Here is a 14,949-nt window from a genome sequence, read left to right as displayed (position 1 = left end):
CTTGATAATCCCAAACAGCTCTGGACTTTACTGCCGATGGGGAAGTTGCCTCTAGTACATTTAGTCTTTTGTTAAGTTGTACACAGTACGACAATTCTACAACAGACTGCTGTCTAAGTATGGCTGACTTGAGTTGAAGTCGGTAGCTCCCTGTTTATGAACAGTAGAAGAAGGCTGGTGTGTTTTTCCCTAATGTACATGTACACTGAGTTTGCTTGGATAGGGTTAGAAGGTAGAATGGCCGTGGTAATGATAGTAGGATAGTCAGCAGTATAAATGGTATTCAGAGACCAAAAATGCCTCCTGTCGAACGCCATATAATATAATATCGGTCTAATATCTGAGAATTCGTTTGGTGTAATAAAATAGATATGGCATGTAAAAGAACCCAATGACATCGGGGACAAATACAGGTAGCGCACTCAAAGAAGTACATATCATACCGAATTAGATAATCGCGTTATTTCAAAGAAATTTCGAGCCTAAAGAAGATCTTGAAACATACAAATAAATAACAGTTATTAATATTTGCCTCATTGAAAACATAATTTCTTGTAAGAACGGAAATTTATATTGGTTTTATATATTTGCTTAGAAATAATCAGAAGTGTGAACTTTGTCATTTACAATCTTCTCTGTTTCCCTAATTACACATTAAATGTATCTTCTTTTCTTGCATTGGCAAATTTAAACATAAGTCAGTTTTGAATAAATGAATATGTAAAGACGCTGGATAGCGCACCGACAAACACAATCAACCGGACCCCGGACGCACAAAAAACTCTTTATGAACTCTTAATAACACAAAGACCCGCTAGGAACAAAAACGTAACCCCGACTCCCTTTCACATGTCTCTGACATAAAGTAAAAGATGATTAAGACAAAAAGCTGGTACTGCCCAGCACAGCCTTAGACAAAATTCGTGTAAGATTACTCAAAACTCCTCGAACACGAAAGCATCATTTGAATACTTGTTTCATCCAAAAAATGACTGATAGGTCGTAAGAAGTGAAATGAAAATTGGATCCAAAGGCAACCGTTGAAATTGTGCAGGTGTTTTGCTATAAAGATCCATAAGATAGAAATTATTGAATCTGAGCTCTATGTACACAAGAATAGTTTCTAATGGTAAAATCAACTTGCAATGCAAGTCGACTGTATGCTTATTGGAGACAAATTGTGCCTGAAAATCAGCAAAAGGTAGCATACCAACCGTGGCTTAAACTCTCCAATTATTAAGCACACCTGCCACAATCAAAAAACGAAGGATAGTCATAATGAAGACTGTTCTTCAGTCGTATTACATAAAGACACCGATTCTTGTTCGGCTTGGGTGATCTCTGAAAGACTTTGGCAATATATTACAAATACTAACGAGACCTTTATACAAACCAAACGTTGGACGTTTTATCTGTTTATGGTTGATTTGGCATATACCTGTTCTTATCCTCTTAGGCTCTCTTTGTGTATTTTACAAAGCAGGTGGTTCAACGTAGTCACATTATCAATTATTCCTTTTTATTTAACAGCAATACTTATTTATAACATAAGAGGCATCGGATCCTTCAGGTTCGAAAGCTGAATGGTATCCGAAGAAAGCTGAAAATCTGCTTTCTTGTCTCACGTGATAATAATGGTGATTGATAAGGCGAGTGCACCAGGGGCAGAATAAAGACGAGGTGGTAGGACCCATACGAGTATGAAGTAACGGATTGGTTTCTCTCAGCTGACCCTGGTACAGTCCAGGAAGAAAATCTGTGTCGAACACCTTTGAATAAAATTTTCAACCACCACGGTCCTAGATTTAAAAAATTTATATGTGAATATTAAAACGTTATGTTTCCTAATAACCCACATAATTAGCGATATGTCGGAAGAACATCAGACGTAATTGACCCTAATTGAAATAAGACAGTGGGTTGACGAGTCTTGAAAGAATGTTCTTTAGAACGAGAGGAGAATATTGATTTAACGCCACACTAGTCGCAAAGGAACAAATATATTTTTTTAATAAAAACACAATGTATCACAACTAGTACCCAGTGTAAACAACATAATGTATTATGCCTCTAAAACCTGACTTTAATTTTCAACAATTTGATCGTCTATTATCAATCTTCTCTACCAATGAGGAAAGATAATTAAGTTTTATACAAAGTAGAACTACTATAATCGTTTATACACAATTATAACCAATTATACATTATTCTCTGCAGGTTTTCTTGCTCTCAAAGTACAAAGCAATTTTAGATAAATCTACTATCTATTAAACAGTAAGAATTAACTTAAGATTTAGTTGAGAGATTTTCCTATATTTTCTGCGAGGGGATGAACCTGTATTTTGGCCATTATCAATAAAATTTTAGTCTACCTGTCCTTGCAGGTTTTGCAATTTGGCATTCAGACATCTTCAGTGTGTCTGTATAACTTATTATTTGAAATTTCCTTTGGTTCTTAATTTTTTTGAGGCTCTTCATTTCTGCAGCATTGACTGGTATCTTTGACGTGTACAACTATTAGGAGTATTTCCCTTCTTCAGCTGGAAATGGTAGGGTACTAGTCAGTCCATCAATGAACTCAGACGTTTTAATAGTGCCTGGGACTTTGGGAAGATACCTCAAAGTAATGGCATGATGATATCATGAATATCTTTTGATCTTTTGTAGGTAGCCTTTGTGTTTCCAAGGACGTAGTTTGTTTAACGTAATAGGTTGGAAACCACTTTTGGTAGTTTTTATAATTGTTGAGTCAACTAACATTACTCTAAATTTATTAGGATAAGCAGTAACAATAATGTTCATGTACAAGCGTAAAACGAACTCCAAAAAGTGTGAACTGCCGTTTGTGAGATGTACTGCTTGGGGCTCTTTAAGTCCTTCATTTTTGCAGCATTGACTGGAATCTTTGACGTGTACAACTATTAGGAGTATTTCCCTTCTTCAGCTAAAAATGGTAGGCTACTAGTCCATCAATGAACTCAGACGTTTTAATAGTGCTTGGGCAGATACCTCAAAGTGGCATGATGATATCATGAATTTCTTTTGATCGTTTGCAGGTAGCCTTTGCGTTTCCAAGGACGTAGTTTGTTTAACATAATAGTTGGAAACCACTTATGGTAGTTTTTATCATTGCAGCCCTCACCGATAATGTTAATGTACTCGTCAGGAATGTACGTTCGATTTTATGCATTTTTCTTTTTAAAAGCCCGAAATCACAGTCGCAAGGGAGAAAAGCGTGTCCTTGCATTGAAAAATACACTTCTATTTCATTAAAAATCTGGAGCTCCACCATCTACATGATCGCCACAATCAGTGAGTGGTTTTTGTTTTGTCCTCCACAATTATCGCAAAACAGGTGAATTTCTTCAATTTGTGGGGGGGACAAAGGTCTGAAGATAATAGCCAAGAAATGGAACAAGTCATGACTCCTTTTTGCGCTCAAGGCAGATTTTTAAGGCCAGTTTTCTTCCATATCCAATAAAGTGAAATGTCTCATTTTAGCACCAAACATAGCTCTATTTGTATTATAGAATAAAGAGGGAAAAAGTAAAAAAAAAATGGACATATCCCCTTTCTGCAATCAATGATACATATGATACTGCGGGCCTCCTTATAGTGAATAATATTGCCTGGGTTTTGCCGATGTTTGTTATAATCAATTTGTTAAAATACATTTTTGCGAATTGTAAACATGCAGCTTGCAACTTTAACTTGCTGACATCATTAAATAGACGTTAAATAATGTGGGGTCAAGAACTGAACCATGTGGCGTCTTAGATGTTTTTCCTCCCTTAATCGAAAAATCGCTTATGCAAGGACGGATTTTATATCAAAAAGTTTAGCTAAGTGGCTGTACTAGTAAGCCATGAATTTTTATGACCTATTGTTTAGTATGGTGCAAAGAAACATCAATTGCTCTAGGTTCGCTTTGGTAGTTAAAAAATCAGACTTTGATAAATCCTGATTGAGTCATCGTGATAATAAAAGCCTCCCCACTGACGGACCGGTAAAAACCCTTTTAAAAACACTGAAATTTGCTTATAGAGCTGATTGTGAGACGACCGATACCAGAGTCGAAAACGTTGTTTAAGCAGTAAAAAGGCGAGGCGAGGCGTACGCGTGGCCGAGTACTCGTCCCAGTAAGCCACTCCCTAGACGGAGACGTGCCCTCGGGCGCGGTGCCACACACACGCACACACACTCACCACGCATCACTTTTTTCTTCCCGTTGGCTGTTACATATCTTTCTCATTCCCACGCTTCCTTATATTTTGGACTACCTATCTAGTCCGAATTAAAAATTCAAACTCGCTTGATTTCCTTCTCCGGTGGTGAGATTAAGAGTCAAATTTCGGGGAATATTCATCTCAAGTTTCAGATAATTTTAATAGGACATAATAAATTTTTAAAATTCCCAGCTTTTGAGCGAAAACTTTGCAAGCGATAATTTCAAACTTTTCCTTCCAATAAAAGAGAACGGAAATCTCTTGTATGATGCGGCGCACTAGTACTTTTCCATAGACGGAACCAAACAGCGTTTTATTATGAATCAATTGCAACAATTAGCCAAAATAATAAAAATTATTGTGTATTATGTATTATTATACATGGTAAGTTTAACTTCCGTTTTCCCCCTATATATTTTATTGGGGCGTTTTGAGAAACTTTTGTTTTTACGAGGATTCGCAACAGCAGAGGTCGTATCAAACCTCGGAGTGTCGGTATTTTTGAAAAGCCCAAAAACCTTTATATTACGCTTTCGGTAATATTATGAAATGTAACCATATCCTTGATTTTTTTAAACGAGACTTTGCAACAGCAGGGTCATACTTTACTTTACAACGATGTGCGCCGTGTCAACACCGAAACCGTTGCGGCCACCGACGCCCCACTTTTAATATTTGTCGTTTCTTATGAGTAAAAAAGTTTTGTTTTAAAATTCCAGGGTACAAATAGGGGCTTAATTATTTCAATGTACAATTTTTAAAGGTTTTGCAATCCTGAATTCGTAAATATTTGATGAAATAGGACTCACCAGTGTGCCTTAAGTACAGAACTGGGGATACAATAGCTCTTATCGTTTTAATTGATAGTAAATTAATTGTTGCACATGTCTCGAAAATTCGCAACAATTTCCTCAAAACATCGGTTACCAGGACGCTCTGCATGTAGCGCATTAAAGCGGGATTCAGCCGGAAATAGATTTTGCGAATAAATTAAGTTAGATCAGCAATTTATCTCTTGAGAAACTAGACAAAAAATAAAATTCCACTTGACTCGGAGATTTTCCCCAATACTCCTCCATTTAAAAAAATATTTGGGGGGACAGAAGTAAAACTCGCACTGTGTATGTCGAGGAAGACTATTAAAAATGGCAAAATAGGTACAAAATTTCGATAAATCTACTTATTTATTGTAAACTAAAATAAACTCATCTATTGAAATAGAATAAGTGTATAATGTCTTAATATTTGTCTATGTGCGGCAAAAGTTAGCTTCTTTTACCTACTTGCATTAGCATTTGTTCAATTAGTACAGTTATCTCATTTATAAAAAGTGGTTTTTAATACAACCTGATTTATCCCATTCCGCCCACCAAATCAAAACTATACGTAAATAATTGCATAAATGGTGGTACGATAGTCTCCAAGTGGCCTAAATTTGTGTTTATAACTAGGTAAGTTTCGATGCATAATGTAATAATTACTAAAAAATACACTTAAATTAATTAAAAAACTATTCATTAGAAATATTAAATTGAATTTGATAAAAGGTGAGCACAATAATAAAAAAAAGTTACTTCAAAAATTGAATTTACACCAAAAGTCTAAACTTTAAAATTGCAATCCAGAAAAGTTGTGTCTTTGGACTTGTCCAGATTTTCCCTCAAGGATGCAGAATTAGTTGTGTAAAGAGTGTTGGATTAACTGCATCTAACAATTAGAATACGTAAAATTCGAGGCAACGCATTTTCCTGTTTTCTTCGGACTCTTGAGAATCCCCCCGAAAGAAAAAGCACGAGCAGTGGAAAATGGTGAAATCAGAGGGTTGTAGCTGCCATAGGGAAAAAAGTCACACGTGAAGCCCTCTGGGAAGGTTTGCAAAAAAACATTACTACCAAAAGGGTAATCACTGTTAGTGGTTAGTGGTTAGTTAGAATTTGGATTGGTGGATCAAAACATAGACGAGTGGATTCTTTGATAGATTTCTATGAGTGAGATTTGGACGGGGAGAGTCTGGCTACATCTTAAAACCCCTTTATGGGTTTTAAGCAGTTCATAAACGTTGCTTTGAAAATTGAGGATCTGGAATCTTTTTTTTTTGTGATTCTACTATGGTTGACATTTTTTAATATTGTCTATTTTATGTTGTGTTGCACCATGATATAAACAACGTTCTACTGTTTGACGTGTGATTGCCTTTTGTTGTACGTAAAATTTTCATGGATTATGTAAGTAATCCTAATCATACTTAATCCAACCTAACCTAACCGCGCACTTTCCAAAAACGGGAAGTTGCGATGACGCGAGAAAGGTCTAGCAAAATAATTTGTGCGTCGAGCACAAAAACATATCTATATTAAAAATGTATGAATCAGTGCATCGTGCTAGAGTGTGCCATGCCGTTACGTGTGATATTTGTAATTTGCGTTGTGTTGTCATTGGGTCATGGTTGTGTTTTATGATGGGTAGTTTTATAGCTGTTTTATGATATAGTGTAGGTTTCGGTTTTTTGTGTGTATGATGTGTCTATCGTGATAATTCGTGCTGTGTCGTGTGATATCGTGATGTGATTGTGATGTATTGTTTTTTATTGTGTATTATTATAATATCTAATAATTCCGTTACATAATAAAAAGCGTACGAATTCAGAGATCTTGGAGTTCTAGTAAAGAACAATCTGAAGTTTTTTTGAACTTATCCAATGTGGTACTTGAAGTATAAATAGTAATTTTGCACTGTTTTATATTACACTGTAGAAATATTAATTATGTAGTCAATAGAAAGAAAAAAATATTTAGGTATTCTTTTATACTGAGTATAGTTTTAATTTTTTGTTGTTTTGATATTTACAGTTTTCAACCTCAGTATTTTGTTTGAAATTTTGTAAAATATAATGCATTATTTGTTATATCTATGTTATAACATATGATTTTTGAAGTTTTTAGGCCGTTAGTCAGAGACTGTGTTGTGATTTGTTGAAAGGCGTTCATACCTTTAGCTGTCATCCTTTGCATTCTATTAACAATAGCCCCATTCAATAACTATCGACTTACACCTGCTTTATCATTTGCATTTGAAAAAGCAAGATATCCTTTTTAAATACCACACAAATAAAAAAACACTAATGTATAAATCAAGGTAGCTCGGAGGTCCGAATCTTCGTCTGCGTCTACCAGCGGATCGTCTGAGCCGGAATGACTGGTCAAGTCACTGACACTAACCAGCGTTAGGCAAAGTGGATTCCGTAAATTGCTCTCTTTCATCTTTTTTAATGATAGACTGTGAAGAGAGAAGAGACCCGGAAGGCCGCGCCCATCACGTAAAAGGAAGACGCGACTAGACGCCTCACCGGTTTTGCGGTTCTACAGATACACCCGGAAAAGTTGCTGAAATTTCTGCTTCTTCCGACTATATAATATCAACTCAAAAGACGAAAGTTGTCACCTGACAGTTGCATACGATTAAAAATTAAAAACTAATATTACTGTTTTCCAAAGAAATTTTCTGTTTTGCTTAGTAGGTAAAGGGAGATAATAATAATTATCTCTTGGATAATGAGAAAGATAATACTGTTATGTGTTTTATAATGGTCATGATGCATATAATAATCATTAAAATAATTATAGGCTACTATATATACTACTATATACATAATTAATTATAAGCATTCCTTTTGTCCACGGTCAATCGATCTATCTTGGTCCGCTTATTCTTGCAGTATGTACGTAAATTAATACACAATTGCAAATCAAATCCAAGGAAATGTTAAACAACGCCCAGGGCGACCATCAAGGCTACAATTTGATTTTCTCAATACACCAAAGGACAAAAAACAAAACTTTCACTTCGAAACACCAGAAACTAATCTACTTACGACAACGTGCAAATATCCACTATAGAAACAGCGAAACGAGGCGGCTCAGGAGGAAAATCAAACAGCCAGAAAAATTAAACATCACCCCCGCAATATGATATATCAAATGCAACAAGGAAAAACGATCAAACAAAGCTTTCAAATTTAAGACAACATACAATCAACTATAAAATGAAACGTTCCGAGTAAACAGTACGCAATGATGTCCAGAAAGAAAATCAAACAGCAAAAAAATTTTGAACAACGCCAGGCCCACCATCTTAACACTATTTGGTTTTCCTTATAAAATGAAGGTGAAAAATCAAACAAAACTTTCCTTTTTGAACTCAAGTGCTCCTACGCAGTAAACTACTATTCTTATGGTCTTATTTGTGCAAGTAGCATTCACCTGATAATAGCAGCCAGTGAAATTGTTTACATGGAAATCAAATGTTCTAGTTTTCTTTTCTTCTTGAAACCTGAAAGATTAGAAAGAAGTCAATAAAGTAATATAAGTTATTGCTATTTTATGTTCTTTCAATTTTGCTATGTCTGGTTTTTGTCTTGTTTGAATACATTTGGCGCCTTTTTGTACCGCAGCCCTGGTGAAAATTTATGAAAATTTAAATCACAGTTTATCGAAATGTTCAGCGGTTAAATGAAGCAATTTTGAATATTAACAAGCCACGTGGCATTCTCGGGGAACCGGTCTGACGAAAAATCCCGATCGCAGCATATCCGAAGATTTTTAAAAATAGGAAAGCCTCTTTATAAAACCGATCAATTTGAAAATTTCGGTGGTTTTGAGAGTCCAGCGACCCCCGCATCGGTCCACCATTTACATAACTAAGCCCATAGACCGCACATAAATCCACCTTTCGACCTCGGCCAGAGACTCTTTCGAAATCGACCGTGATGGTCTAATTGACGAGTCGTGTAGCAAAATTTGATATTTACATATAAAATTGACCATTGTAATCCTCTTCAATTTTAAATAGCAACCACCCTACACCAATTCTTAACATATTCACAACATACAACATCGCGATATTACAGTGATGAAAGAACTTTAAAATTATTTTTTATACTCGATATCTTTCATGCAAACAATTGTTCTATAATATGATAATGGCCAATAAGGCTATCTCATAGACTTGAATTGAAAAAATGGAGAAACTGATGTTGACGAACCCTAGAGAATTTACGCAAAGGTATTTGTGCATATCAATCATCCCAGCCAAGATACTTAAGTACTTACAGCAAAATGTAACTAAGTAACTATTGAAGCCACGAGATAATGCAACAGGAGGACTCTAAAAGGCAAACGAAAGCCTAGCCGCCCCCTGCTTATATCCCGGTGCCATCTGCTTTTCAGAGCAATATACATACATACATACATACATACATACATATGTACGTACATACATATACACACACACAAATAAAGTTCTAACCTTCCTGCTCCTATGCTATCCTCGGCATCTTCGAAATTGCACGCCAAATCGATTGATATCTCCTTCATTATGACAATATCGTGCACACTTAGGCAAATCATTAAATTATACATTTCAGTCTGTTAGAATTAATTAGAATACAGGAACAAACGCCTGATCCAACCTGGTATCAAAGCGAATCTTATTTTTACAAACCTTAAAACTATTTATATTGACAATACTCAACCTCATATTTATAAATTGCTATTTATTTTTTATGTGGAAGACTATTTGCAACTTTTGTTGGACACAGGAGTAAATAAAGCATGCCAAATTTTCATATAGTGCTTCGAGCTTTATTGAAATACCTAACAAATAAATGCGTCTATGTTTTTTTAGCCAGGAATTTAACTTTGGAGTTCAGTTATAGTATTTAATATAATTATTGTTTTTATATATGTTTAGAACTATTTACCAAACACTCTATCGCTTTGAAAACTTAGCGGAAGAGAAAATAATTCGCGAGTAAGTTTATTGTTAAAACGTTTTTGCCCAACTTGGTAAAAATACGGTAGAACCTGCCTTAAATTTTGACTAGTAAAATTCATGAAATTATATTTAACGATGATTAACGAGTAATTATTTTTTTGCACATCGACCTTTGCATAAAAAACCCTAACATGATAAAATTCATAGTAGAGTGTTATCAAGTTGCTTGACAGTTATGCAAACTATAAATTATATCGTAAAATATTTTCATTATCATTGATGACACAACGGTTGCTACATTCTGACCCCTGACAGAAATATAGCTGCCTTTATTGAACCTGGGATAAGGATGGTTTTATTTTATCTGCAGCAATATTCTGAATTAATTTTCTGCTCTTAGAGGAGAAAACCGGTCATCCCTCTCTGTGGAACCCCTCGGCCTTGCCCTGGTTTTGCTATTGCTGCCTTACAAGTATAATTTTATCTGAAACTAAACATTTACACTAAATAATAAATTATTAATATTAACAATTGAGAATATGGATAGATAAACCAGATAGAGTGTTTGGTAAATAGTTCTAAACATATATAAAAACAATAATTACATTGAATAACTGAACTCCAAAGTTAAATTCCTGCCTAAAAAAACATAGACGCTTTTATTTGTTAGGCATTTCAATACAGCTCGAAGCATTATATGAAAATTTGGCATGCTTTATTTACTCCTGTGTACAACATAAGTTGCAAATGGTCTTCCACATAAAAATAAATAGCAATTTATAAAAATGAGGTTGAGTATTGTCAATATAAATAGTTTTAAGATTCGTGAAAATTACTTTTTACGGTCATACTGAGCTACAGATGCCAACTTCACCTGTTCGTCTTCCCTGTCCTACTTAATGCTTAGAGGTTGCTCTCCCTGTGCTTGACTAACGGGATTTAACCTGTCTTGGCCTCGAACTCGGACTGCCTTTACGGTGTGGACCCAAATTTAAGATACTTTCAAAAATTATCGCTGGTTGTTTTTGTCAATAATAAGAATCTGTAAATGTTTAAAACGAAATAAGGCCTACAATGACGTTATGGCAGATAAAACATTTTCCGTTATATTTCGGTAGTTTATGTTTTGATTTTTGCATGAAATCTTAAATTAAGGACAGAGTCTGTTTATTTCGGTATGTCTTGAATGCATATGAGAATACTTCCTTCGCCCACAACATTCTGACATTCTTGACATGGCATTACATCAATTCAAATTCTTCGAACAAAATTTATTTGATACCGTTAAACCGTATTATCCCGATGGGTTGATTAGAAAAACCTTTGATTTTTAAGATATTCAATGGAGTTGCAAACCATTCTGTTCTCAAGAAGCAGTATTTAAGTTTTTCCAATACCACTAATATATAAGGTTTTTGAAAAAGTAAAAGATTTGGCATCACCCATTCAGTAGTTCTAAACATATATAAAAACAATAATTATATTGAATAACTGAACTCCAAAGTTTTACTTGTGGAATCCACTAAATGCACTCCATAATTCATGAGGAAAATAAAAGTGTAATCGAGATCTGCCTGAATCTGGTATAAAAGAGAAATGCTTTTTATTAGAAGAAAAATATAATAAATTTTAATCCAACCTCTCTGAATAATTACATTAAAATTTCTCTGTCCAATGACTGAGTAATTATTCAGTAACAAGCTTAGAGTTATGTCCAAGGACTTAGGAATGGTATGGTGATAAGGATACTAGGAAACGGGGTTTGTACTCCCCAGGCACTGCAGCCTTCTGGCATATTGTACCTTCCTAGTTCCTTAGTTCAGTGCAATAGACTCAATCCTTCTCCTTAGAAGTATCAGGTCATTGACTGTCGCTGCGGCAATTTGATTCCGTAAGTTTTTTCCATATGTTAGGTTAAATCTCCATTGAGCTGTTGCTTCGCATTCGAAGATGATATGAGTGGCTGTTTCCTCCTCCTCATTACATAATGGGCAAATGGGATCATCGCTGTATATACCCATGTTGTGTAGATGTTTTCTCAGCCGCCAGTGACCGGTTAGTAGTCCTATCACTCCTCTGAGTTTAGCCCTCTCCAATTGCAGCAGTGTTTTTGCCAGTCTTGGTGAGGTTTGTTTCATCATAAGTTTACTGTGTCTAGCACCGCTAGAGTTTATCCACTTCTCCTTTTGTTTTGTTTGGATCCATTCTGCGATGGAGGATTCTATATTTGTTTTTGTCATCCCAAGAATAGGTTCGGGGCCTATGTATGGTCTTGCAGATCCTCCTCTGACCAGACTGTCTGCTTTCGTTACCCAAAATTCCCCTGTGCCCTGGCAGATATCATCAGGTTGTTGTGTTTCCCCAGGTTTGAGAGATTTTGGATGACTTAGGTATGGTGATAATGATAGTACCAAAAATAATTCAATTTGATGGGAATGACTTATCAGATTCTTTTTGTTTGACTAAGACAATTTAATTTTTCCAAAACAACAAAGGGCAAAAATCAAACAGAATTTCGAGCTCAAGTGACTGTCGAGAGCATGTGAACATCAAATACAAAATGAAAAATTCCAACGGGAACAGCGAAATTAGGCGGCCCATCACGGCCACAATTTGATTTTCCTAATACATACAACAAAGGACAAAAATCATGCAAAACCTATACCTTGGAGAACAAGAGATTGACTTAAGATGATATGAAGACACCCAATACAAAATGAAAAATTCCGACGGAAACACAGCGAAGCTAGCCCATGATGATCAAGAAGACTATTGGTAATCAACTATATATTCAGTAACCAACTTCTTTCAGCAAATATTTTATCTTAGAAATTATGCCATCTGGATGGTCAAAGTATACCAGAAAAGAAGAAAAACCAAGAAAGCTCCAGATCTACTTCCTATAGCGATACCTATTGCTGTCAGTTCTTTAAAAAGCAAAAGTATAACATCTGTGTCATTTCTGGCAGAAAATTGGTTAAATTTTAAATTAAAGCACGATTTACGTTTGATTTTTGAACGTCATATGATATTTTTACATATTCGAAAAATCTGGGGTGATATATGATATTAGTTTGCATAAGAATTAGATTTCCTGCTAAATCCCCTAAATTTGGTAGTTCTAAAGGGACAACTTATAGGCTTGCTCAACTGTCTCGACTGCTCATGATAAATTTTCAAAACAAGACTTTCTATCTGAATCATGGTTTAAATCAAAGAAATCAAGTCAGAATCAAAACTGCAACAAGATTTGTAAAGAATATTTTTCTGCTAAACCTAATTTTGAGTTTTGTATTTATCCAGTTAAAAAAGACCGATGATGTAAAAGACGACCGACCTCTCATGCCTCCCCTCGATTGATTTCTCAATGCCGATTCCGTTTGCTTGTCGAAAAACCATAAACAAAAATATTTTCTCAAATGCCAGTTCTGAAAAAGAGGACACCACCCGTTGGGGTCGCGTTCGGCCGGATTCCAGGCGAAGTAGCACCTTGAATTTTGCTCGTTAAATTCCATCCCGTTCCTACGATTTCTACTAAGCAGGGAATAATCCTGACTGAAAATCTAATGGGGACATCTAACTAACGGTTTATGAAAGCCGCCCCTATCCTCGGCATCTTCGAAATTTCACGCCAAATCGATTGATATCTCCTTCATTATGACAATATCGTGCACACTTAGGCAAATCATTAAATTATGCATTTCAGTCTGTTAGAATTAATTAGAATACTGGAACAAACGCCTGATCCAACCTGGTAACAAAACGAATCTTCATTTTATAAACACACACTGAATTGATCTTCATTTATGTAATTTTTCAAAGATTCAAGCATACACAATTAGATACGAAATAGAAATCTTAGTAATTATTGAAGCTTCAGTTAAAAAAATTGTTCAGTTGGCCTAGGAAGTTGATCCAGCACAGCCGGAATTGTGCTAACGGATCTGATCAAAAGTAAACAGTACTGACAGACTGGAATTAGTAATTATCAACCTGCTTGACGCAGAAGGAGGAAAAAGTCTAGTTGACATTCAGAAGTCTTTATAAAATGGCAAAATTGAAAAATGACAAAAACGAGGGAAAATTCGAAAGGTAGGTCGAAGTGGGAGGTTGGTGTTCGAGTGGATCGAACTCACGATAGTGGTAGAGCAGCGTATTTAGCCGAAGGTCGTGGGTTCGAATCCCGCTCGTGTCACTAGCTTTTTCATTTCAACCAATACTTTACATAAAGATTAATTGAAAGTCTTTATAAAATATTTATAACTTGTAAATTTCAATTTTTCATAATTTGCTGCTGTTATGTTTGAACCTGCTGGTAAACATCTTTCTTCAGAAAGCAATTTTATGTTGTCATTCATTTATTTTGTGTGTATCGTCCCCTTTTCCTCAACTGTTGTTATTTTTGCCGACGATCCTCAAAAGGAATATAGAGCATAAACATTGACCACTACCGTCTATCCGGAACGTAATAGATCATTTACAGGGAGCGATATATTTTACTGTAATTGATTTAAATAAAACCTTTCATCAAATTCCTTTTGACGAGGAAACCAAAAAATGTGCAGCCTTTGTCACTCGGTGGGCCACATTTCAGTACAAATTTGTTCATTTTGGATAAACTGTAGGTTCTGTAGTTTTAAGCATTTTAATAGAAAAGTTGTTCGGTAATGTTAAATATAAATTCCTTTGGAATGTTATTGATGATCATTTAATATATTCTTCAGACCTTGCTGCCCATTTAAAACATGTCAATTATGTATTATCAACTCTCCGTAATGCAGGTATAACAATCAATGCAGACAAAATACATACTTTACATAAATACATAAATACTTTAATTCGTAAAGAAATTAAGTCCATGGGACATATAATATCGCATAACTTCATAAAAATCGACCCTGATATATTCGTTTTTTCACATCCTGTATGTATTTGTTTAATTTAAACAATG

At 35.1% G+C, this 14,949-nt stretch overlaps 1 pseudogene; it reads right to left on the bottom strand.

Moving 5' to 3' along the window:
- Window positions 1-2,517: 2,517 nt before the first annotated feature.
- Window positions 2,518-9,598, bottom strand: LOC112126313 (annotated as a pseudogene).
- Window positions 9,599-14,949: the final 5,351 nt, after the last annotated feature.

Source organism: Cimex lectularius, unplaced genomic scaffold (assembly GCF_000648675.2).
Source record: "Cimex lectularius strain Harlan isolate CLEC.00 unplaced genomic scaffold, Clec_2.1 scaffold15, whole genome shotgun sequence".
NCBI lineage: Eukaryota > Metazoa > Arthropoda > Insecta > Hemiptera > Cimicidae > Cimex > Cimex lectularius.
This window is presented reverse-complemented; position numbering and strand designations above follow the sequence as displayed.